This window comes from Leopardus geoffroyi, chromosome B4, assembly GCF_018350155.1.
Source record: "Leopardus geoffroyi isolate Oge1 chromosome B4, O.geoffroyi_Oge1_pat1.0, whole genome shotgun sequence".
NCBI lineage: Eukaryota > Metazoa > Chordata > Mammalia > Carnivora > Felidae > Leopardus > Leopardus geoffroyi.
Window position 1 is genome coordinate 21,319,723 of NC_059341.1, and position 24,328 is coordinate 21,344,050.

General features: G+C 42.7%; 1 protein-coding gene across 1 annotated transcript in view; it reads left to right on the top strand.

The window, feature by feature from the left end:
* Window positions 1-23,982: 23,982 nt before the first annotated feature.
* Window positions 23,983-24,328, top strand: part of ARMC3 (armadillo repeat containing 3) — a 100,883-nt gene continuing 100,537 nt past the window's right edge. Inside the window, 1 exon segment of the mRNA XM_045463541.1 lies at window positions 23,983-24,069. The gene's annotated coding sequence lies outside the window, so the exon portion shown is untranslated.

The window sequence follows — 24,328 nt, forward strand, 5'->3', positions numbered from 1 at the left end:
GATCATGCCAGGAAAGGAGGCTTAGGGGAAAAAAAAAAATGTCCCTGACTACTTAGAGAATTGGGTGTTTCTGTATTTGTCCTGGCTCTCATTTAGTTTCAAACATACAGTGATTTATTTATTTATTTTTATGTTTATTATTATTATTATTATTATTATTTTCATTCTTGAGAGAGACAGAGTGTGAGCAGTGGAGGGGCAGAGAGAGAGGGAGACCCAGAATCTGAAGCAGGCCCCAAGCTCTGAGCTGTCAGCACGGACCCTGACTCGGGGTTTGAACTCACGAACCGTGAGATCATGACCTGAGCTGAAGTCAGACGCTTTAACTGACTGAGCCAGCCAGGTGCCCCGAGATGATACACATTTTGATCAGGCAAAGTTTTGTCTTGGCAGAGCAAGTAGCCTAGCATTTTATGTATTTTTTTTTTCTGGAAAAAATTTTTTGGAAGGCTATCTCTGAGGTCTATAGATACAAAGTCTTTCTGGAGCCAGGTTGGGGTGCAGAGGCTCACAGAAGTGGTCAGAGTGAAGGATTAAGCGTAAATGCAAGGACACAAACATGGCCAAGCTAGAGAAGAAATCACACATCTCTGACCATTCCTTCAGGGGCCTAGGCCTGGGAAGGGAGAGCTGCACGTCTTAAAGGCCCTTCCGAGGCAGAGAGCAATCTCCCCAACGCACAAATCAAAATGGCTCCCGCAGGAAATAGGACGCCTTGCTTGCTCCCGCTGTGAGCTGTCTCTCCTTCTCTCTCTTTCTGGCTCATTCTTCCCAGGAGGGTGCCTCTCTGGAAGAAAAGGTGTCTGGGCTATTTTCAAGCACCTGACAAATGAAGGTCATAATGAGAGCTGGATGGCCACATAGCTATTGAAGTCGTTAAAGACAGAAAATGATATTGGCTAAAATCCAGCCTTTCCATAGCTTAGTGACTATTTTGTCATGCCCTATTCTGAACAGACTGAAATCATTGTATAATATTGGTGTTGAGGGAACGAGGCTGAGAATTTCACGTTATATCACTTGTTCTGTGCCACAGAATATGATTTAACCCGGGCGAATCTGAATGTGGGGAAAAACTGTATCACTGTGGAGTTTCAGGATTGGGAAACGGGCTGGCAACAGTTGACCAGCCACGGGTGGAAGCTTTTTAATTCCCCACAGGACTTCTGGTTGTGTACCTTTGGGAAACTCTTCGAATAATAGCATTAGAACATTCAGGAATAAGAGGCACTTGCCTGGCTCAGTTGGTGGAGCATGTGACTCTTGGTCTTGGGGTTGTGAGTTTGAGCTCCACAGTGGGTGTAGAAATTGCTTAAAAATAAAATATTTAAGAAAAAAAAAAGAACAGGTTGCCTAAGTGGCTCAATTGGTTAATCTCCAACTCTTGACTTCGGCTCAGGTCATGATCTCACAGCTCGATTTGTGAGATCGATCCTGCCTTGGGCTCTGTGCTGACGGCATGGAGTCTGCTTGGGATTCTCTCCTATCCCTCTCTCTCTGCCCCTCCCCTGCTCATGTGCACGCATGCACTCTCTGTTTCTCTCTCTCAAAATAAGTACACTTAAAAAAAAAAAAAAAGAACATTCAAGAATAAAATAAATTGGTATAGTCTGAATATTTCTGTGGAAAACAGATCTTCCCGCCCTCTAAAAAAGAGAACCACAAAGCAAAAAAAGTTATCTGAAGTTACTGTTTTGTAAATTTCAGCTTTGTAGAGGCTTAACTTAACATAAAATTGTAAGATATTTAAAGTCTACGATGTGAGGGGGACCTGGGTGGCTCAGTTGTTTGGGCGTCTGACTCTTGATTTCAGCTCAGGTTACAATCTCGTGGTTCTGAGATCGAGCCCCGAGGCTGGGCTCTGCGCTGGCAGTGAGAAACCTGCTTGAGATTCTCTCTCTCCTTCTCTCTCTGCTCCTCTCCCACTAACACACACATGTGCCTGCTCTCTCTCTCTCTCTCTCTGTCTTTCTCAGGGTAGATATAAAATAAAATAAAATAAAATAAAATAAAATAAAATAAAATAAAAATAAAAAAGTGTACAACATGCTCTTTGTGCACATTCTTCTTAGGTAAGTTGATCACTTTCATGAATTCAGATACCTTCTATTACACCAACAACTTCTATGTCTACACATATGGCCCAGACCTTTCCTCTGAGCTCCAGACCCATAAATGGAGTTTCCAGTAGACATCTCCAAACACATGGCTTATAGGTACATCGAATTCAGCAAGTCCTGTTGAGCTTGGGGTGTTACCCTGACAGACCTGTCCTCTTCCAGTGTTTTCTGCCTCGGTGAATGGCACCGCTGTGTCCCTCGTTGTCCAAGTCTGACACCTGGGAGTCACCCATGACTCCTTCCAGTCAATCACCAAATCCTAACTGGCTCAAGTTATTCATGTCAATTCCCAACATCAACCAGATTCCAATCAACCACTAAATCTAGCTCCTGAAAATCTTTTTTATTTTTTATTATTATTATTTTTTTTAATTTTTTTTTCCCAACATTTATTTATTTTGGGGACAGAGAGAGACAGAGCATGAACAGGGGAGGGGCAGAGAGAGAGGGAGACACAGAATCGGAAACAGGCTCCAGGCTCTGAGCCATCAGCCCAGAGCCCGACGCGGGGCTCGAACTCACGGACCGCGAGATCGTGACCTGGCTGAAGTCGGACGCTTAACCGACTGCGCCACCCAGGCGCCCCCTGAAAATCTTTTTTAAAAAATAAGTTCATTTATATATTTTGAAAGCGAGACAAGGCAGGGGAGGGACAGAGAGAGAGCGTCCCAAGCAGGCTCCGCCTTGTGAGCATATAGCCTGATGCAGGGTTCAATCTCACAAACCATGAGAAAACGACCTGAGCCGAAATCAAGAGTTGGTCACTTAACTGACCGAGCCCCCCGGGCTCTTGCGTATCTTAAATCTATCCACTTCAACTTCGAGTGCCATGTCCTCAAGGATGCATGACTCTCCCGGTGTCTTTAGGTGGCAGAACCCACAGGGAGTGTCGTCAACTAACAAACTCACTCACCTGAGTGAGTTGGTTGTGCAGAGATTTTAACGGGGTTTCGTTAAGTAGGCATGGCTGATTGAACACGCCCACACTGGCTAAGCTCCATCTACTGCCCTCTCCCCTCCTGGGGGGTAAGATGGGCGCTATGTGGCTCAGTCTTTATGGTATGGTCAGTGCTCACTTTAAAACTATTGGCATAGGTCCCCCCCCCCTCCCCCCAAGGAGTTCTTGTTTTGCATTAACCTACCAGGTGCCTGCTAGGAGTCATCTAGTTAACAGAAACTGTTAGGTGTGGTCTGAGGGCCCGTCGTGAATCATAACACGTTTATTGGAATTCTTCAGGAAATTCCAAGGGTGCAAAGATCGACTCCCAAGAGCAGGGACAAAGGCCAAATCTCTCTTTGAGTAAAGTTAATTCATCACTATACAGCATCTTGGAGCTGGTAGATTGGTGCCCAGGACAGATAATCTGGGTTCCTTCCCTTACTGTACACCTAAGGCCAAAGACCACGCACACAAAAAGCAAGTTGGGGCTTGGAGAGGTTTTAGTCTTCAAATACCATTAGCACACTTTCATTCGGTTACTCTCGTCTTTGGCTACTTAAACTTCACGGTAGGATTTCCTCCTAAGAATGTGAAAGGCATATTGACAGGGAAAAATTAGTGTTAGCAGTTGTGCAAGGGAGAGAAGACCTTTCAAAACAACGACCACTAGAGTAGGGCTTAGTGAAACCAAAGGTTACAATACATTACCTTACCTTTTCCCGGTGATTTATAGTTTGCAAAATGATTTACATACCCTATTCCTTCGAGTGTTAGCCATGGTGTGAAAAGAACATAAATGAAGGATTCAAAAAGTGAGTGACAATTAAGGGAACAAAAAGATTATTCAACTTAATTTATTTAAGAATTAAATTGTGCTAGAATTCATTTTGTCGGCACTCAGAAGCATCATTTACATAAGAATTGATATGCTAATGGAGATTCACTTAGGAACTCTGTTAGGTGTCAGTGTTTTGTTAATGCAGTTAACGTTTTAAGAATTTGAAAGGTCAAATTAAAAAAAAATTTTTTTAATGTTTACTTATTTTTCAGAGAGAGAGAGAGAGAGAGAGAGAGACAGAGTGTGAGCGCGGGAGGGGCAGAGAGCGAGGAAGACACAGAATCCGAAGCAGGATCCAAGCTCCGAGCTGTCAGCGCAGAGCCCGACGCGGGGCTCGAACTCACAAACCGTGAGATCATGACCTGAGCTGAAGCCGGCTGCTCAACCGACTGAGCCATCCAGGTGCCCCAAAAGTTCAAATTTTGATACACAATAGTTTTTTGAGAGTTTTTTTTTTTTTTTTTCTGAAACCAAGCTTATGTTAGTGTGGCATGAAAAAATTAAGATAAAGCCAATAATGAACTTCCTTCTCAGAAAGAAGGTATTCACCAGTTAAGTAGAATATTTGATCCCTTGCCCCCTAAAAAGGTAGAAATTCTATCACGTGTCTTTTTGAGAACATGTGAAAGTTCTTTGCATTTAACATTATACCAGTCTACCTGTCAGTGATTTTTAGATGTGGAAAGTTATGCCTTCACCCTTTGTGTCTTTAACATTTCTATATTTAAACCCTTCACAAATCCATACTGTCCGAACTGAGGAGTCTTAGCTATAATGATGACATTTTTCTAGGCCTTTAAAAAAAATGGTTCCAGATACTTTATTTAAAAAATAAAACAGGGGCGCCTGGGTGGCTCAGTCGGTTAAGCGTCCGACTTTGGCTCGGGTCATGATCTCACGGTCCGTGGGTTTGGGCCCTGCATCGGGCTCTGGGCTGACGGCTCAGAGCCTGGAACCTGCTTCCGATTCTGTGTCTCCCTCGCTCTCTGCCCCTCCCCCGTTCATGCTGTCTCTCTCTGTCTCAAAAATAAATAAACATTAAAAAAAAATTTTTTTTAAATAAAAAATAAAACAAAAACTAACTAGGGTGCCTGGCTGGCTCAGTGGGTAGAGTATGTGACTCTTGATCTCAGAGTCGTGAGTTGGAGCGCCATCTTGGATATAGAGATTACTTAAAACAAAACAAAACAAAACAAAATAATCCCCCCCTGCAAACTAACTAAAGAATTCTGGTGCATGATAACAGATTGGGCTCAGGCCAAAGCCTTATTCTATACCTTTCAAACCCTAGAAATAAGATTAAATAAAACAAACGGGTAAGTTCCTAATTGTTGGGGGGGGGGGGGGACAGTTGGAGACCAAAAACCATGAGATGCTTCTAAAATATGGAAAGCAGAGAAGTTCAAATTTTAATTTTTTTTTTTAAGTTTATTTATTTGAGAGAGAGCATGCATGATCAGGGGAGGGGCAGAGAGAGAGGGAGAGAGAGAATCCCAAGCAGGCTCCGTGCTGTCACCATGGAGCCCTATGCAGGGCTCTAATCTCACAAACTGTGAGATCACGACCTGAGCTGAAATCAAGAGTTGGAGGCTTAACCGCATGAGCCACCCAGGTGCCCTGAGAAGTTCAAATTTTAAGTCATAGCTGGAAATGTAAGAGTAATTGCTATAAAAGAACTTTTATAAATTAATAGATGTATTCCAGTGTATCAGGGAAGTAGAGAAACAGAACCAGTAGGGGGTATATATATATATATATATATATATATATATATATAGTATAAGTGAGTAGGTACATACATATATATACTGTGTAAGTGGATATATACATACACATATATGTGTAAGTGGGTAAACCAATTCCCTGAACAAATCTTTTTGTACGTAGAAATATATACAGGAATGTGTATATAATATATATTGTGTGCATAATACAGGGATATTATATATAAGGATTATATAGGGATATAAAAATGTTTTATAAGGATATATATTATATATGGATATAGTATATATAAAGCTATATATAATATATAAAATTTAATTAATATATGTATAAATAATTGTGGGAGCTGGATTCTATAGGGATGTATAGGGATCTACATGTATATTCCTGTATAATTGTGAGAGCTACTTAAGCAGTTTCTGTGAAGCTATTGTCTCTGCATTTTATTTCTTATTTTTTATTTTTTAAAATTTTAAGTAGGCTCCATGCCCAAAGTGGGGCTTGAACTCACAACCCCAAGATCAAGAGTCACGTGCTCTGCTGACTGAGCCAGCCAGGCATCCCTGGGTCTATTTTTATTAACACATCTCTTTTCCTGGATACGAGCTACCATATTCTGCTTTTATTTTTTGCATATCTAGTAATTTTTATTGGATGATGGAAATTATGAATATTATGTTGTTGGGGATCTGAATTTTTATAAAAACTTCTTTTAAAGAGTGTTGAATTTTATTATGACTGGAAGGCAGGTTGTGTCTGGATCAGTTTATCCTTTTGACGCTTTTTTTAAACATGTATTTATCTAATTTTGAGAGAGAGAGAGAGAGAGAGAGGGAGTGCATGCATGCACAAGCAGGGAAGGGGAAGGGCGGGGGGGGGGGGGGGGGGCGGAGCAAGCTTCAGGCTCTGAGCCGTCAGCACAGAGCCTGACACCGGGCTTGAACTCACAAACCGGGAGATCATGACCTGAGCCGAAGTGGATACTTAACTGACTGAGCCACCCAAGCGCCCCTTGATGCTTCTTCATAAGCTTTGTTAAGATGGGTCTACAGTAACCTTAGCTTTAGCACTAAGTTGCAATACTTCGATGGTCTCCACGGAATGCTCCATGTTTCCAATATGGTCTCCCCATTCTAGTTTTCTAATGAGACAATCAAGCATCCCCAGCCCCATGTGAGCTCTGGGGATTTTTCAGCTCACGGCTCCTTGGCGAGACCTCATGGGGTTTCGCACCGCACATGCGCAACGTAGTATTCTGCCGAAACACCTGAACAGACTGTTGTGCGGATTTGCCTTTTTCTGGAGCTCTCGCCCTGCCCGGTTCCCATTTTCCCCAGCATTCTGCCCTACAAATTCCATTCACCTCAGCATTCCCAAACTCCAATCCCAGCGTCTTCAGTTCAGGGAGACCGTCGCGATCTGCCTGGTTCCCCCTTACTGGACTGCAGTCTGGAAAACGCCTCTAGGCAGATGCCAACAGTGATCACCAATGTCATCTTAGTTGGTTCATTTCTCTTAAGTATCACAGTCCCTACTTTGCATGTCTACAAACTGTGGTTTCAGAGACTGTCCAGTTTTCTAGATGTTTATGGCTAGTCTGGTGTCAGTTATTCTGTCATGGTTCAAAGAAGAAATCACATTTTCTCTTGGTTGTATCATTGAGCCGATGAATCACATGAAAAAGAAACGACCTCTGGACATTTTAGATGCATGAGCCAATATGTTTCCATGTTATTTTGAGACGGAGTGAGCTGGGTTTTTCTGTCACCTACGACCAAAAATTGCATATGAAGTGACATACTATATAAAGACTTATTTTCACAGCCCAAAATTAAAATACTTATTTAATATTCTATTATGTCTCCTACATGTTTGCCCCAAATTGGTCTTTCGCAATGTGAACATTGCTCTTACTTGACATTTATTGAGATGCGTCTAAATATAATATACCTAAATATAATTCAGATGCTAAGTTGGACACTGAGGCTTTAAAGGTAAATTTCCTGCTCTCAAGAAGCTAACAGGTCACTAGGGGAAATTTACATATATGTAAATAAGGGTAACGCGGTTTGTTGTGTATTGAATTATGTCCTCCAAAAAGGCGTGCAGAAGTCCTAATTTCTGACACTTGTGGTATCAATTTGGGAATAGGATCTTTGCAGAGGTAGTCAAGTTAAGGTAAGGTCATACTAGAGTAGAGTGAGCCCTAATCCAATGCTTGGTGTCCTAATAAAAAGAAGGAAATTTGGGTGCAGACACACAGAGAGGAGAAAGCCCCATGAAGACAGAAGCACAGACACACAGGAGAGAAGCCCACGTGAAGATGGAGATAGAAACCGGAATGATGCATCTATAAGCCAAGGAATGGCAAGGATTACCAGCAATCCCCAGAAGCTAGGAAGATGCAAAGAAAAGATTTTTCTCCAGAGCCTTCCTAGAGAGCGTGGCCTTGCCTACGTCTTGCTTTTGGACCTGTGGCCTCCAGAACTGTGAACCCAATAAATTTCTCTGTGTCAGGCCACCCAGTTTGTGTTACTTTGTCACAGCAGTGCTAGGAAATTAACACTGGGTTGTATACAGACAATAGTGGAATTGCACTGGGGGAGGAAGAGCACAGAGCGGGGGGGGGGGGGGGGGGGGGGGTGGGGGGGGGGGGTGGGGGGGGGTGGGGGGGGTGGGGAATGAAAGTCCCCCAGAATTTATACTCCCTGTGATTGCATCTACTAGCAGTGAGTAGAAGGACCCATTACCAGGCGCTGGTCTAGATACTTTGTATCAGTCAGAAGCCAGAGGGGGAAGGAGGGGCAGAAACAGATTTGAAGAGGTAACAGCCAACGATTTTCCAAAAGAGGTGAAAACTGTAGATCCGCCTATGGGGGAATCTCACGTTTCAGCAACAGAAAACAACAAAGATTTCTCACGCTCACGAGAGTCATTGTTTCTGGAAGACTCTGCAGGGTATCTTTCATCCAGGGGAGGGCTTAGCAGCATCTTCCTCAGCTTTGAGTGGATACCATATCATTCTTAGGATGGCCCCTAGGCAATGAGGAACAAGGCAATGGATCAAAGGCTTAGTCCTTTCTGCCCAAGGCAGGACTTCCCCGAGGGGAATCTCTGGTTCCGAGTCCTGCATTTTTTGTGGTAGATTCTACCTGGTCTGCCCTGTGATCCCACGGCTTCCCTGACCCAGTCCAACTTCCTCGCCTTTTCCTTTGTAACTTTTATTCCACCATAAAATGTTTACACCCCTAACTCCATCACCACAGCTGCTTGCTTTTTTTTTTTTTTAACATTTCTTTTTTTTCTCTTTCTATTTTTAATTTTAGAAAGAGAGACCACAAGTGGGGGAGAGGGAGAGAGATAGAGATAGATGGAGAGAGAGAGAGCGCGCGAGAGAGAATCTTAGGCAGTTTCCATGCTCTGCACGGAGCCTGATGCCGGGCTTGATCCCACAACCCTGGCATCATGACCTGAGCCGAAATTAGGAGTCGGACGCTCAGCCGACTGAGCGACCCAGGCGCCCCAGCAATGTGATTTTAATCTGGGAAAAGAGACACAGCAGTATTTGGGCGGGGGATGTTTTTGATCACTTGACAGGTCACTGTCTGAGTTTTTATACTGTCAGGAAGGACAACTCGCCAGCCTCGATTTTGCTTCATGATCCCTCCCCAAAGAGGGTTGCAAGGGACATCCCGTGTGGAATGAGAAAGCGTTCCCGTCATACTCTAGATAAAGATAGCTATCTGTGTGTAGAATTTCCTAGATGCACATTGGTCTATTTTAACTTTATGAACCTCAGTAGTTGGCTTATATTATAAAGTGGTTTCCCAAAGTCTACAGAATAAAACTCAAAATGCTTTACATAAATGCCTTGGGCATAAGGTCCCTTTCTACCTTTCTCAGCTTTATCTCCTGTCCCTTCGCACAGGCTCTGTCAGCTCATGTTATTGTAAGTTTCTTGCGGTCTGCAAAATATATTTTGTTAATACTATTTCCTCTGCCCAAAATGAGATCCACACATTGTGTCTCTGGCTAAAATGTAATCATTTCTTGAAATTCAGCTTGTATCGTCCACTCCTTGGAGCTGTCCTGCTTTCTTCTTCCTTCTCTCCTGAACGAGGCAGTGTCATTTGTTGCTTCCTTTTATATCGAATCATGGAGGCTGAGAATTGGGGAGTTACTGGCAGCTTTTACAAAAGACTAAGATTTTGTAGTCACTAATTACCCTTTTTGTAAATACGGTACATCTATTTTTTAACCTGTTCATGTAATTAAAAAAAAATTTTTTTAATGTTTGTTCATTTTTGAGAGACACAGAGAGACAGAGTGTGAACGGGGAGGGGCACACACACACACACACACACACACACACACAGAGAATCCGAAGCAGGCTCCAGGCTCTGAGCTGTCAGCACAGAACCCGATGCGGGGCTCGAACCCACGAATTGTGAGATCATGACCTGAACCAACTGAGCCACCCAGGTGCCCCCTGTTCATGCAATTCACAGGAGTCGAAGTAGAAAACATCTGTGAAACACTAATAGCTTTAAAATAAAAAAAAAGCTTACAAAAATAAAGCACTAACTAGTATAAATATTCTAATTACTATATTCTTTACTATATGTTCCCGAGGAAGAGGGCCTTACATTTAGCTCTGTGAAATGCACGATAGGCCAAATTCTGGATAGAAGAGTGAGGTAGAAATTTCAGTAATCAAATGTGTATTTTTCAATAGAGTCTTCTCGGTATCATCAAAATTTTGCTTCTGACACTATTAGTGTAAGTAAGGACTAATTTTCTAGTTCCGGAGATGGACTGTGAGTAAAGACATGCAAATTCTGTTCCCCCTCCCATCCCCCTGAGTTGCAGAGGGAAAAACAGGAAAGATTTTTGTTGACTCAGGTGGTGGGGGGGGGGGGGGCGGGTAGAGAGGTGGGGACCGGTTGGTTTTTGAAATGCATAGGTTTCCAAGGGACTGAATTCTTTTTCCACTGATTGGAGTAGAGCACTGGCATTGGTGGTCTCAGCGGCCAATGGAGTGGGCTCAGTGGAAGAGGCTGGTTATTCATCCTGTCACCCCAGACTGTCCGATAGTTGGGGACCCTGAACTCTGACTTAAGGAGCCAGCTGGATATACCTGTGCTTGTGTAAGCCTGGTAGGGCATTGGGGGTCCGGGCTGCCCAGATTCAAGTTTCTTCTTATTCTTCTTCTTGCTTCTGCCCCTCCTCCTCTCTTTCTTCTTTTTTTGTTTTAATTGAATTTATTTTTTTAAATGTTTATTTATTTTTGAGGGGCGGGGGAGAGGACATGAGTGGAGGCAGCGCAGAGAGAGAGGGGGCAGAGGATCCAAAGCGGGCCCTGCACTGACAGAAGCGAGCCCTACGTGGGGCTCGAACCCACGGACCGCGAGATCCTGACCTGAGCCGAAGTCGGACGCTCAACCGACTGAGCCACCCAGGTGCCCCTATGAGTTTGACTTTAAAGAAAAATTCCACATGTAAAGGGTACCATGCGATATGTGTCTTCCACTGTGTGGCTTATTTCAATTAGCATAATGCCCTCCAGGTTCATTCGTGATGTAGCAAATGGCAGGATTACTGTTTTTTTTTTTTTTTTTTCAACGTTTATTTATTTTTGGGACAGAGAGAGACAAAGCATGAACGGGGGAGGGGCAGAGAGAGAGGGAGACACAGAATCGGAAACAGGCTCCAGGCTCTGAGCCATCAGCCCAGAGCCCGACGCGGGGCTCGAACTCACGGACCGCGAGATCGTGACCTGGCTGAAGTCGGACGCTTAACCGACTGCGCCACCCAGGCGCCCCATGGATTACTGTCTTTTTTTAAAGGCTGAATAATTTTCCAGTGTGCGCGTGTATGTGTGTGCGTGCGTGTGCGTATCACATTTTCTTTATTCATCTGTCAATGAACACTTAGGTTGTTCCTATATCTTGGCTGTTGCGAATAATGCTGCAATCGACATGGGAGTACAAATATCTCTTTGCGATAATGATCTCATTTCCTTTGATTAAATAACCAGAAGTTGCATTGCTGGATCATATGGTAGTTATGTTTTTAATTTTTTGAGGAACTTCCATACTGTTTTTCATAGTGGCTATGCCAACATACATTCTGCCAAACGTACAAGGGTTTCCATTTCTCCAGATCCTCGCCGGCATTTGTTATCTCTTGTTTTATTGATAGTAGACATCCTAACAGGTGTGAGGTGATATCTCGTCATGGTTTTGACTTGCATTTCCTTGATGATTAATGATGTTGAGCACCTTTTTATGTACCTGTTGGCCATGTGTATGTCTTCTTTGGGAAATGTCTATTTGTCCAGTTTTAAATTGGGTTATTATTTTATTTTATTTTATTTTGCTATTGAGGTGTACGGATTCCTTGTATATTTTGGATATTAACTCCTTAATGGATATGTGATTTGCCAATATTTGCTCCCATTCCATAGGTTGCTTTTTCAGTTTGTTGATAGTTTCTTTTGCTGTGCGGAAGCTTTTTAGTTTGATTTAGTTCCACTTATTTATTTTTGCTCTTGTTACCTTTGCTTTTGTTGTCAAATGCAAAAAAATTCATGGCCAAGACCAATGTCAAGGAACTTACTCCCTGTTTTCTCCTGAGAGCTTTAAGTCATACGTTCAACTCTTAATCCTTTTTGACTTGATTTTTGTGTATGGTGTATGGTTTTCTGGGCTCTCTATTCTGTTTCACTTATCTATTTGTTTTTATGCTAATGCCATATCGTTTTGATTACTATAACTTTATAATACACTTTCAAATCAGGAATTGTGAGGCCCCCAGCTTTGTTCTTCTTTCTCAGGATTGCTTTGGCTATGGGGGCTCTTTTGTAGTTCTGTAAGAATTTTAGAATTTGTTATTCTATTTACGTGAAAAATATTGTTGGGAGTTAAATAAGGATTGCACTGAATCTGTGGATTGCTTTGGATCGTGTGGATACTTTAACAGTATTGATTTTTCCTGTTCGTGAACATGGAATGTCTTTCCATTTATTTGTGACTTCTTCAATTTCTTTCACCAGTGTTTCATAGTTTTCAGGGTATAGTTTTCAAGACCTTTCCCTTCCTGGTTAAATTTTTTTCTGAGTATTTTATTCTCTTTGATACTATTGTAAATGGGATGGTTTTCCTAATTCCTCTTTCCGATAATTCATTGTTAGGGTACAGACACACAGCTGATTTTTGTATATTGATTTTGTATCCTGCAACGTTACTGAAGTTATTTGTTTTGATAGTTTCTTAGCGGAGTCTTTAGGGTTTTCTACATATAACGTATCATCTGTGAACAGAGAAAATTTCACTTCTTCCCTTCTAACTTGTATGCCCTTTCTTTCTTTCTATCTTGGCCGAATTGTTCTGTTTAGTTAATGTCCCTGGTTCTGCACAACAGTGCTCTGCAGAGTAGCTTTGGCCATCAAATAATTTTTTCGATGCTCACAACACTCGCACATCCATACTCACGCTTAAATATGCATCTAAATATTTGAATCGGTTACATATCTGCAAAACACTAGACGTTTTCCTCGAGTCACGGACAAATGATTATGGAAATGGAATCCAGTGACCTTGCTATTCAGGCCAGAGTAACGAATGACAGCCGATTATCTTAGCCGATAGAGATCATTTTCTTGATTTTGGCTTTCAAGATGAGTTCTATCTTGATTGCAGCTACATGAAGGACCACCTTAGAACCTTCAAATCACAAACGGTAGTATTCAGAGCTAGTGAGTGATGGAACATCTGGAGTGTTCTTCTGTCATTTATTCTGGTGAACCAATTAATTAAAACCTGTACAGTTAGGAAATAGAAACTGCAAATGTTTCTCGTTACCAAAACTGTAATATTCTTTCACAACGTTCTTTTGACAAAGCATAAAGCATAGCAACGTTCTAGTCACAGGGATTCCCAGTTAGTAATGCCAAGCTTAGAATGATAGCTTTGGACTTGGATTGTATTTTATTAAGATGCTCAGAAATGTAATGAACAGAATCCAAAAGTTTTACATGAAATATAATGTTTGTGCTCAATATTAATGGGTTAAAAAAAAAGTCACTACTGTTTCACTTACTGTTACAATGTGAATGCTTAGAGCAACATTGGTTGGTGCTAACTTTCTCAAGGGTAAGTACCAGGTAGCATGCTATGACTTCAGGGGAAACAAATTACATGATAAGTGGGTTATATGTAGACCTACATTTTCTTTTCTGCAAAGATAGGCATGCATTTGTAACAGGTAGAGACTAAATTTGAAATGAAGAAGTCACCCTATTTGGAATGGAAGAAAACAAAATCTATTTTAGTATCATTTTCTTTTTGGAAGATTTCTGTATTTTAATATATCAGCTCCAGGGTGAAAAATTGAATCAGATGAATGTGATAGAGAGACTCATTGCACTTATGGGTTTGTATTGTTACTTAATCTTTGTGTGAGTTTGGCCTCAGTCTTCCATTAAGTAAAGATTTTAGAGTATATTCTCCCTCCTTAATTTTTTGATTCTTACAGAGGGATCATGGTTAAAATAAGCCCTACAATCAACTGTTCTAGAAATCATTAGCTCCTTCAAATGCCCTGAAGTTTGAGGTGTAGACAAAGTTAAAGATACACTTTAGGTAATGCTACTGATTTGTGAATTACAATTTTTTTTGAATTTATAAAATTTCACTTATAATGTCATAGATTATACTCTGCTTGAAACTATAAATTATTTGTTTAATATTTAGTAATTAAGACATTCACTGTAGACATATCTATCCATTATAATTTTTAAAAATATTAACAAGCAATGGGGATCTTTCCCCACCTACTTATTTCAAAATATACTACAGGTGATTATTACCATCTTCTTTTGCTTATTTTTTTTCTGTTGTTCGAGTACTTAGATCAAACTTTATTTTTATTTTTTTAATTTTACTTATTTATTTTGAGAGCGAGAGAGCAGGGGAGGGGCAGAGAGAGAGAGGGAGAGAATCCCAAGCAGCCTCTGCACTGGCAGCTCAGAGCCCCACGTGGAGCTCGAACTCACGAACTGTGAGAATCTGAGTGGAAATCAAGAGTTGGATACTTAACCCGCGGGGCCACCCACGCACCCCTAACTCTAGTTAAATTTAAGTAAGAATTTTCATTTGTTTTTTAAGCTGGTTTTACTTGTCATTTCTTAATGTTTATTTATTTTTGATACAGAGAGAGACAGAGCATGAACAGGGGAGGGTCAGAGAGAGAGGGAGACACAGAATCCGAAACAGGCTCCGGGCTCCAAGCTGTCAGCACAGAGCCCCACGCAGGGCTCGAACCGACGGACCGCGAGATCATGACCTGGGCCGAAGTCGGACGCTCAACCGACTGAGCCACCCAGGCGCCCCTACTTGTCATTTCTTAAAATAAGTGATGGAAAATAAAATAATTTGGAAACGAAAGACTGATAACTCTGTCCCAAATTAGACACAACTCTCCAATAATGTGTAGAAACTAAACCACCTGTCCCTAGAATGATGCTGCCTTGGAACCAGATCCCTGTAGGGTGGCCCCGCCCTTCAAATAAGGAGGACGCAGAGGACCCTCCGGAGTCGGGATGATAGTCACCACCTGCCATTCAAAAAGCTTGAGCTCAGCTCTTTTTCCAGCAGTAATCATTTATCACTCATGATCCAACCAAAATCTTTGGCCCATTTTGGTTAAGAAAGTCAAGGCCAGATCTGACCCAGGATCCTGGCCTCAATAATACCATGTGCTATTGGATTACCTTTCCACTCACCATAACAGGCAAAAAAGAAGAGATCGGAGAACCATTCTTTGTACCATCAACAGTCCCGTTTTATTCAATACAGTTTATTTTGGTGTTTCTGATCTGAGTTGTATTTTAGATCAACCCACTTATTTTCAGCTCAAGGGATGCTTCAACTGAGATCGTTAAACAGACACAATTGTTTCGCTTCTTCCCCTTCTTCTTCTTCTTCTTCGTCTTCATCTTTATCTTCTTCTTCTAAATAAGCTGAATGTCCAAAGCCAAACCAGGGAATCTTCATGTCAAGGGGTTGCTTAGATCACAGTTCCTACCGTTTATCCACAAACATAGGTTCCACATATGATGTAGAGAGCTGGCTAGTGGTGAAAGAGGTCATTCTAAGGCATCCTTCACAGAATGAGATGTCATCTCAAAGGGGTATATTGTCTCAGACACCTTTAATCCATCTTTTTCTTTAAGTGGGATGCATCCTATTTTCTTTTAAACCTCGCAACCTCTAGCAAACAAGCTGGTATCTCCAGAGTGCAAATTACAGAAACTGAGTTCAGAGTCAAAGGATTATCAAGTCGAAACTAAGAGCTAAGGGAATATGGACCCCCACCACTAAGTGAGGCTGATTTTAAAGGCCTGGAGTCAAGTACACAATGGGTATTGTTTACTTGGAAACTCTATCTCTCAGGCTTTTAAATGATCTTTTTAATGGTGTGGCTGCCTTTCCCGTGAGGGGATCGCACCTTCCCAGTGGGTGCTCAGGAGTATTACCCTTTTGAATAGCCAACAGGGCCCCCCCCGCTGATTCATGACCATTTGCAGAACAGTGTCAGTCTCTGGGGTCCTTAATTTTTTTTTTCCTCTCCTGGTACAAGACGAATGCACTGAATCTGTGCCCAGGTTTTACTTCAACCATAGCATGAGATAAAGAGGATTTACAGGCAAAGAACTCCCTTGAACCGCAGCCAAAAAAGCAGATAACTTTTAAATAAAACGATGTGGTGGAAGAAACTGCCTTGTGGCTATCTACTTTTGAGAAAAACAGCAACTATTTACAGTAAAGTGTTGGCAAACTGTGTGTGTTTAGGCTCTAGGAAAGGTGGAAGGTCACCACACTGCTTATGGGTTTTCTTTCATCGAGAACACTGACTTGAAGGTTACAGACAGAAGTTACATTTTTATTATTTATCTTCAACCAAGTTCAATTGATTTACAACAATCAGCCATATGACTCATTCACTTTGAATGGAAATGAATTCAAAGACATTAGAAGAAACATACAATGAGAAATTATCTAAATTATACAATTGCACCCCCTCACTTGAAACAGATTCAGACTTATAATAGATAATTGCTTTCTTGTACTGACGGGTTCTTTTCCTTTTCAGTATAAGGTGATTCATCTCCAGGTTTCCCTAAATAGTGAACTCTCTTAATGTTCTTAAAGTCTAATTAGTTTTCAAAAATCCTTTTCAAAAACATGTTTTGTGGAATATATCCACTGAATCCAATGAGGTTTGTTATGCTAAGACTCTCAAGTTGTTAACATGGGAGAGCTGACGATGTCATGTGCTTTAATTAGCATCCAACACCACAGTCCTTACGGGTAGTGCGTGAGGGTAATAACACCTAAGGACACTAATTTTTTTTTTTAAGTTTGTCCATTTTTGAGAGAGAGAGCGAGAGAGAGCAGGAGAGGGTCCGAGAGAGAGGGAGAGAGAGAATCCCAAGCAGGCTCCGCCCTGCCAGCACAGAGCCCAACAAGGGGCTCGAACCCACAAACTGTGAGCTCATGACCTGAGCCGAAACCAAGAGCAGGTTGTTCAACCGACTGAGCCACTCAAGTGCCCCAGGACACTGATTTTTGAACACACATAATATGAAGGGACAAAACGTCTCCTAGCCACGGAAATAACCACATAGACCGTAACAGCATCCAGGGAAGAAAGATGGTGAGTCTGAGGCGAGTAATAATCCAGATGCAAAGGAAGTGTTGTCTACGCTACGGTAGGAGAATCCATTAGATGTCTCATCTCCTCTGGCCCTAGTTCACGTTCACCCGCAATATTCTGATAGCTAGTTTGCTGCTCAAGTGCCTTAAGACCATGAAAGGAAGACCACTGGTTTAGAGGAAGTGACAGTGGTTTTCGTTACAAACTGTCTAATAGACACAGTTGGTGATCTCTGCAGGTGTGGACAGTGGCAAATTCCTGGACCAGGACTGTTGAAAACAAAATCCTATACATTCAACCCAGAACTTCTATTGGCCAGCAAGTCTTTAGATGAGCAGTTCTCAAATGTTTCCACATCATGGCATAGGAGGAAATGATAATATTTGTAAGTGTCCCTGAGGTGAACTTGAGGGCATTTGAGGAGTCACTATGGGGCTTTGTGCAAAAACGATTGCATTCCCTTTATGTTACATATTGATGATAAGGCAAGAAAATAAAACTTAGTCGAAAATATTGAATATCGAGTTTGTAAAAAACTTAGATAAAATGGCTTCACTCTTTTACGTGAAAAGTGGAGTTGGGTCCTGAGAATATTTTACACACACACACACACACACACACACACACACACACACACCTGATTTGCAGTTCAAAACCGTTCCATGTAATTCCTGATCCGAACCTTTCATATTCTTCATAGTTACCTTGGTCAGAAATTATGTTTACAGAAGCAGAGGTACCAAATAGCAGATTATCACTTTTTCTTCCATGAATGGAAACTGTTTTCTTGCCCTTTATCTTTGATCTTTTATTTTTTTAATGTTTATTTATTTTGAGAGAGAGAGAGAGAGAGAGAGAGAGAAAGAGAAAGCATGAGTTGGGGAGGGGCAGAGAGAGAGAGAGGGAGAGAGAGAATCCCAACCAGGCTCCTCCCTGTCAATGTGAAGACCGATGCAGGGTTCGATCTCATGAGCCATGAGATCATGACCTGAGCAGAAACCAAGAGTCGGCTACTTGACTGGCTGACTGACACACCCAGGTGCCCCTGATCTTTGGTCTTTTAAAATCTTACTTTGGGGGTGCCTAGATGGCTCAGTTGGTTGGGTATCTGGTTCTTGATTTTGGCTCAGGTTATGATCTCGTGGTCCTGTGGATTCGAGCTCCACGTTGGGCTCTGTGCTGATGGTGCAGAGCCTGCTTGGGATTCTCTCTCTCTCTGTCTCTCTCTCTGTCTGTCTGTCTCTCTCTCTCTCTCTCTCTCTGTCTCTCTCTCCCTCTGTCCCTCCCCTGCTTGCACTGTCTCTGTCTCTCTCAAAATAAATAAACCTTCGCAGGTCTTAGAAAGCTATTATTGAAAAAAAACCCTAAAAATCTTCCTTCGTAGGTTTATCATTTTTAAAGAATGAAAGTCCCTTCTCTTTGACAAATGCAACATTGAAATGTTTTGTGTTAATGAGTGGATTTTGAAGCCTTTAAAATGTTTTCATACTAAATATTTCAAAGTTTTCATGAAGTTTTTCTTCCAGCATAAAGATCTTGCCCCACTGGTTTTACTAATAATTTCGAGTTTGAATTCTAACAGTTACTAAATATCAGTCATGGTGTTTTTCTTTGAACGCATCAATATTGACACTACACGCTCATTTATTGCATGGGGTCCTCCCAATCTTGGGTCAAGTTCTTTAAGAAGCTCAACAACATTAGTTAACACATTTTGAAGCCACCATACCAACCCTCATATGTGCAAAGTAAGAATCATTTACACCCACACTTACACTCACAATTTCAATGGCTCTTTCAGCTCAGAGACTCCAGAAATTTTTCCTTGGTCATCCTCTTGGGTGTGGACTGGTAGTATATGTTTCTGATCTCAATTTTTGGCATAAAGCTCTAGACAAGTGTGACTGTAGTGGCTTGAATTCACCGTTTTGAAAATATCATTTAATGTCGAATATAGAACCATGGAAAATCTTTATGCCAACATTTCTCTGCATTTGTAATTGAAACACGAAGGCTTTCCTTGATGGGATTTGGGGGGACCAACATTAGCTTAACAATGAAATTGTCAATACACATCTAAGCGTTGTACCTGATATATATTATTTGTTGCAGTACATTGACTTAGCGCTATAAGCAGCTTATCTCAAGCGATTTGTTTTGGTACCTCTTTGCAGAATAAACAATGTTTTGCTGTAGCATTTCTCGTTAGGTAGCCCAACTGGATCTATTAACTGGGCACACTTGGTAATGCCTGTAGATTCAGCAATCTTTTTTTTTTTTTTTTAATTTTTTTTTTTCAACGTTTATTTATTTTTGGGACAGAGAGAGACAGAGCATGAACGGGGGAGGGGCAGAGAGAGAGGGAGACACAGAATCGGAAACAGGCTCCAGGCTCTGAGCCATCAGCCCAGAGCCTGACGCGGGGCTCGAACTCACGGACCGCGAGATCGTGGCCTGGCTGAAGTCGGACGCTTAACCGACTGCGCCACCCAGGCGCCCCTCAGCAATCATTTTTGATATCTAGATTAGTGTTAGCTCCATGGTGACTCACACGTCACAAATGCATCTATTTGTGGTACTACTCAAAAGTGACATGTTTTCTATGCCTTTACTTTGCTTGCCCCAAACATAGACAATTTTAACACAGGCTATTAAGTTGAATAATCCTATACTGTGGTCTGTGAGCTGGCTTTAGCTACGGAATTGAGTCTAATCTCACACAAGTGTAACTGACGTCATAAAAAAATGTCTTCTTTTTAAAAATTTAAGCTTGCAGATGCTTTAAGAAGTTCAAATCTTTTTCTCTTTGAAGAGATAAGCTTTGTGGAAGGGAGCTGGTCTGATGTGCTAGGCATTGTTGCTTCATTTGATAATTTTTCCACGACAAAAAAAAAAAAAAGGCTGAGGATTAAAAGAATTAATGAAGAGCATTAATGTGAATTTGAGATAAATCCTCATTATTCTGCGTGAAAGTGATTTAAGCCTCCTGATTCCTTGGCTTTCTTGGATGGCCACGTCTGCGGTGTTTTGCCCCAGATTTACTGAGGTATAATCGACATACAGCATTGTATTAAGTATAAGGTGTACCACGTGATGTTTTGATAGATATACATATTGCAAAATGAATATCACCACAAGGTTAGTGAACATATCCTTCACTTCACATAATTACTATTTTATTGTGGTGGTGGTGGTGGTGAGATTGAAACTTTGTCCTCGTAGCAACTTTCAAGTACAGTTATTGTTCACTACAGTCACCATGCTTTATCTTAGATCTCTGCAGCTTATGCATCTTCTAACTGAATGTCTGTACCCTTTGACCAACATCTCTCCATTTTTCCCGACCCCTCAACCCTGGCAACCACCATTCCACTCTGTTTCTGTGAGTTCAATGTTTTTAGATTTCAAATATAAGTGGCATCATACAGTATTTGTCTTTCTCTGTCTTATTTCACTTGGCATAATGCCCTCGAGGTCCATCCACGTTGTCGCAAATGGCAGGATTTCCTTCTTCTTTATAGCTGAATGGTATTCCATTGTATACACTTACTTTCTTTATCCTTTCGTCTGTCCGTGGACATTTAGTTTGTTTCCATGTCTTGGTTATTGTGAATAGTGCTTTGCAACACTGTTTTGAAAGTCATCTCTGACAGTTCAGTCTAGAACCTGTCACTCCAGCCCTTGCAACAATCTTATAAATCTCTAAATCCCTGCCAACGAGACTAGATTTTGCTGTCCTCAGTAGAACTTCAAAAGATACAATGACTGGTACCAGAAGTGGCTGCTGACCTCAGAAATTCAAAGACATAAATCTGGAACTGGTTGTTTAATCTGAGTGGATCTGGAAACAGTGAAGAGATCTTGAGTTTACCTTGAGAGGATGTCTTATGGGACTCACATGTGGTCTCTTAGAGAGAAGTAACTTTTGGAGACAATTTTGACAGACCAAGCCGCTACTGACATGGCACAGTGTGGTGGACAAAAGCACCTCCAGGGATGTGAGATGGGTGAAATCCTTCTAATTATATTTAGTAGTTCTGAGACAGGAAATGACAGCCTTAGAGTTTTCAGTTTTAAGCCATGGCCAGAGAACCAGATAGCTCCAACGACTGCCATACGATGATATCTTATCTCTTGTAACCACAGTCTGGATCTGTAGATTTCTGATTTATCATGTGTGCTGAACTCATAGCGTCACCAGGTTTCTGAAAAGATCTAAAAGCAGTGACCAACCCAGTAGCAATGAGAAGCCCTCGTGTTTAACTTATGGTCTCTAAATTTAATTTTCCACTAGGACGAACCTGGGCAGAAAATTTTTCCAAGTTATGTATGATAAGTGACTTGTCCCCAGAAATATAGAGGACTATTATGAGTCAATAGTAATAAGACAAACAACCCGTTATGAGTAGGCCAAATGTTTGAACAAATACTTCACAAAATAAGTTATAGAAATGGTTAACAAAAACCTAGAATGAGCTCATCATTAGTCATGAAGGAAATACAAATGAAAACCAGAAGGATACACCACTACACATCCAACAGAATGGCTGAAATTTATAAATTTTTTAACGTCTATTTATTTTTGAGAGAGAGAGAGAGACAGAGACAGAGAGACAGAGAGAGAGAGGGCGAGCATGAGGGGAGGAGGGGCAGAGAGAGAGGGAGACACAGAATCCAAAGCAGGCTCCAGGCTCTGAGCTGTCAGCACAGAGGCCAACATGGGACTTGAACCCACAAACCGTGAGATCACGACCTGAGCCGAAGTTGGATACTCAACTGACTGAGCCACCCGGGCTCACGGAATGGCTAAAATGGAAAGGCCTGCCAATACCAAGTGCTGTAGAACATAGGAAGCAATTGGATGGCTCACTCATTGGTGGTGAGCATGCAAATACAGTATAGATCCTTTGGAAAAACAGTTTGGCAAGTTCTCGTAACATCAAGCGTACACATGGCATAAGACCCAGAAATCCCATTCTTGGGTATTTTCCCAAGGAAGGAGAAACATATGTTCACACAAAAACCTGTGTCTAAATGTTTAGAGCAGATTTATTGATAACAGTCCAAAACTGGAAAGAACCCAAGTGTCCATCAACCAGTGATTGGATGTTGTATATCTGCGTAGCGCAGTCGTCCTCGGCGACGGAAAGGGACAAGCTCCTGATATATGCAACACCATGAACTAATCTTAAAAGCTAAATTAAGGAAGCCAGACACAAGAGGTAGCATATTGCATGGTGCAACCGATAAGACATTTTAAAAATACAAAATTATAGGGAGAGAAAACAGACCAGTTTTTCCCGGAGAAGAGGGTTGGAGGGAGAGGTCTGACTTCAAAGGGGCATGAAGGAAATTTGGGAGGGTGGAAATGCTGTACATCTTCATTGTGATAACAGTTACACAGCTGTAAACATTTGCCCAAACTCATCCAGCCATATATGTTCAAGTAAAAAGGACCAAGGCTGGGGGACGGACAGAGGCAGGCAAGGGACGGAGTTTGGAAAGTATGAGAGGAATTCAGGAGAGGGAGAGTTTTGTTTTGTTTTGTTTTGTTACTAAAGTCAATCAAAGGGTCTTGTAGAAGATGGCATTTGAGCTGGGCTTCGTTAAGTAGAAACAAAAGAGTATTCCAGGGGTTACACGAGCTGCGGATGATGTGGCAAACAGTAGGTGCTTAATAAATATTTGTGGAATAGACGCAATGATGAAGGGACAGTGAGCGAAATCCAGAGGAGAAAAGTATGGAAAAATTGGGGGTGACAGTCGGCTTGGCTGGGGCTTGTGTTAGGGGAGAGAGGTGGGCGGCCCAAATAGGGAATGGGCAGACGGTTTTGCATACCAGGCTAATAAGTTCAGACTTTATTTTTAGGGAGCCAACTGAAGTTTGAATAGGGGAGTGACACGTCTAGAATGAGAAGTTCTGGAAGGCTGATCTGCCTCTGGTATGGTCTCTCGTATCGATGCAGGAATAGGAGGCAGAGAGGAACCGAAGCCATCAGACGCCAAAAATGGTGGCCCAGATTGGGGTGACCGTAAGGATTAAAGAGGAGGAATAGATTAGGAGACAAAATGAAGAGGGCCCGTTGACCTCACTGCTGATTGGAGTAGAGGAGGGTGGAGGACGAAGAAGGGAAACTGAGGTCTTAGGCCGTTGGGAAGGGTGGCATAAAGAGGAAAGAAAGGTGGAAGAGGAGGAGATTTTGACGGGCCAACACAAGTGCCGTGAGGGCAGACTGGACACCCTAGGGTCTGGAAAGTGGGCCACGCAGGGGTGCGGCTTAGGGGAGCCTGGACAGGGGGGGCGGTGATGTGGCAGCGTTCGGCGCAGACTCCGGCTGGGGCCTGTCTTTGGGGGAAAGCGCCAGCATCCCAGAGTACGCGAATCCAGAGCCGGTCCGCGGGCCAGAGGCTGAGGCTGGACTGCCTGCTGATTTACAGTGTTCACCCGGACTGGCCGCGACAGTTAGGAAGAGCAGGGTTCCCGTGTCCACCCCGCGCAAAGCTCTGGACTCGGAGCTCAAGGTGCCTTCGCTGCAGACCGCTTCCCCAAGGCGGGACGGGGGGCGCGCGCGCAGCCCAGCGCGAGCTTTCAGGGCCGAGGCGCGCGCAGGCGCGGCCGGTGTCGCCTAGCAACCAAGAGCAACAGTGGCCTCGGAGGCGCGCGCGGACGGCGGCGGGTGCGGTTCTCCGGGCGCGAGGGGCCGCCGCTCGGCGGGATCCGCCGGCAGGTAAAGGCGGGCGTGCGGCTGCGCGGCTACTCCCGCGGTTTGGAGGGGCCCGGGGCCGAGGTCCCCGCAGAATTTGGGCAAGGGGGAGGTGCCCAGCGCGTGGGGACCTCTGGGACTACCGACGGAACGAATGCCTCGTTGGGGGTTGTCGGTCCCTGCCCTGTGCGCCCAGTCTCAGCCGGGGATCCGGGTGGGTTTCCTACGCATCCTGGCCTCCTTCCGTTTAACAGGTGACAAAACAGGCCCCGAGAGGGGATCT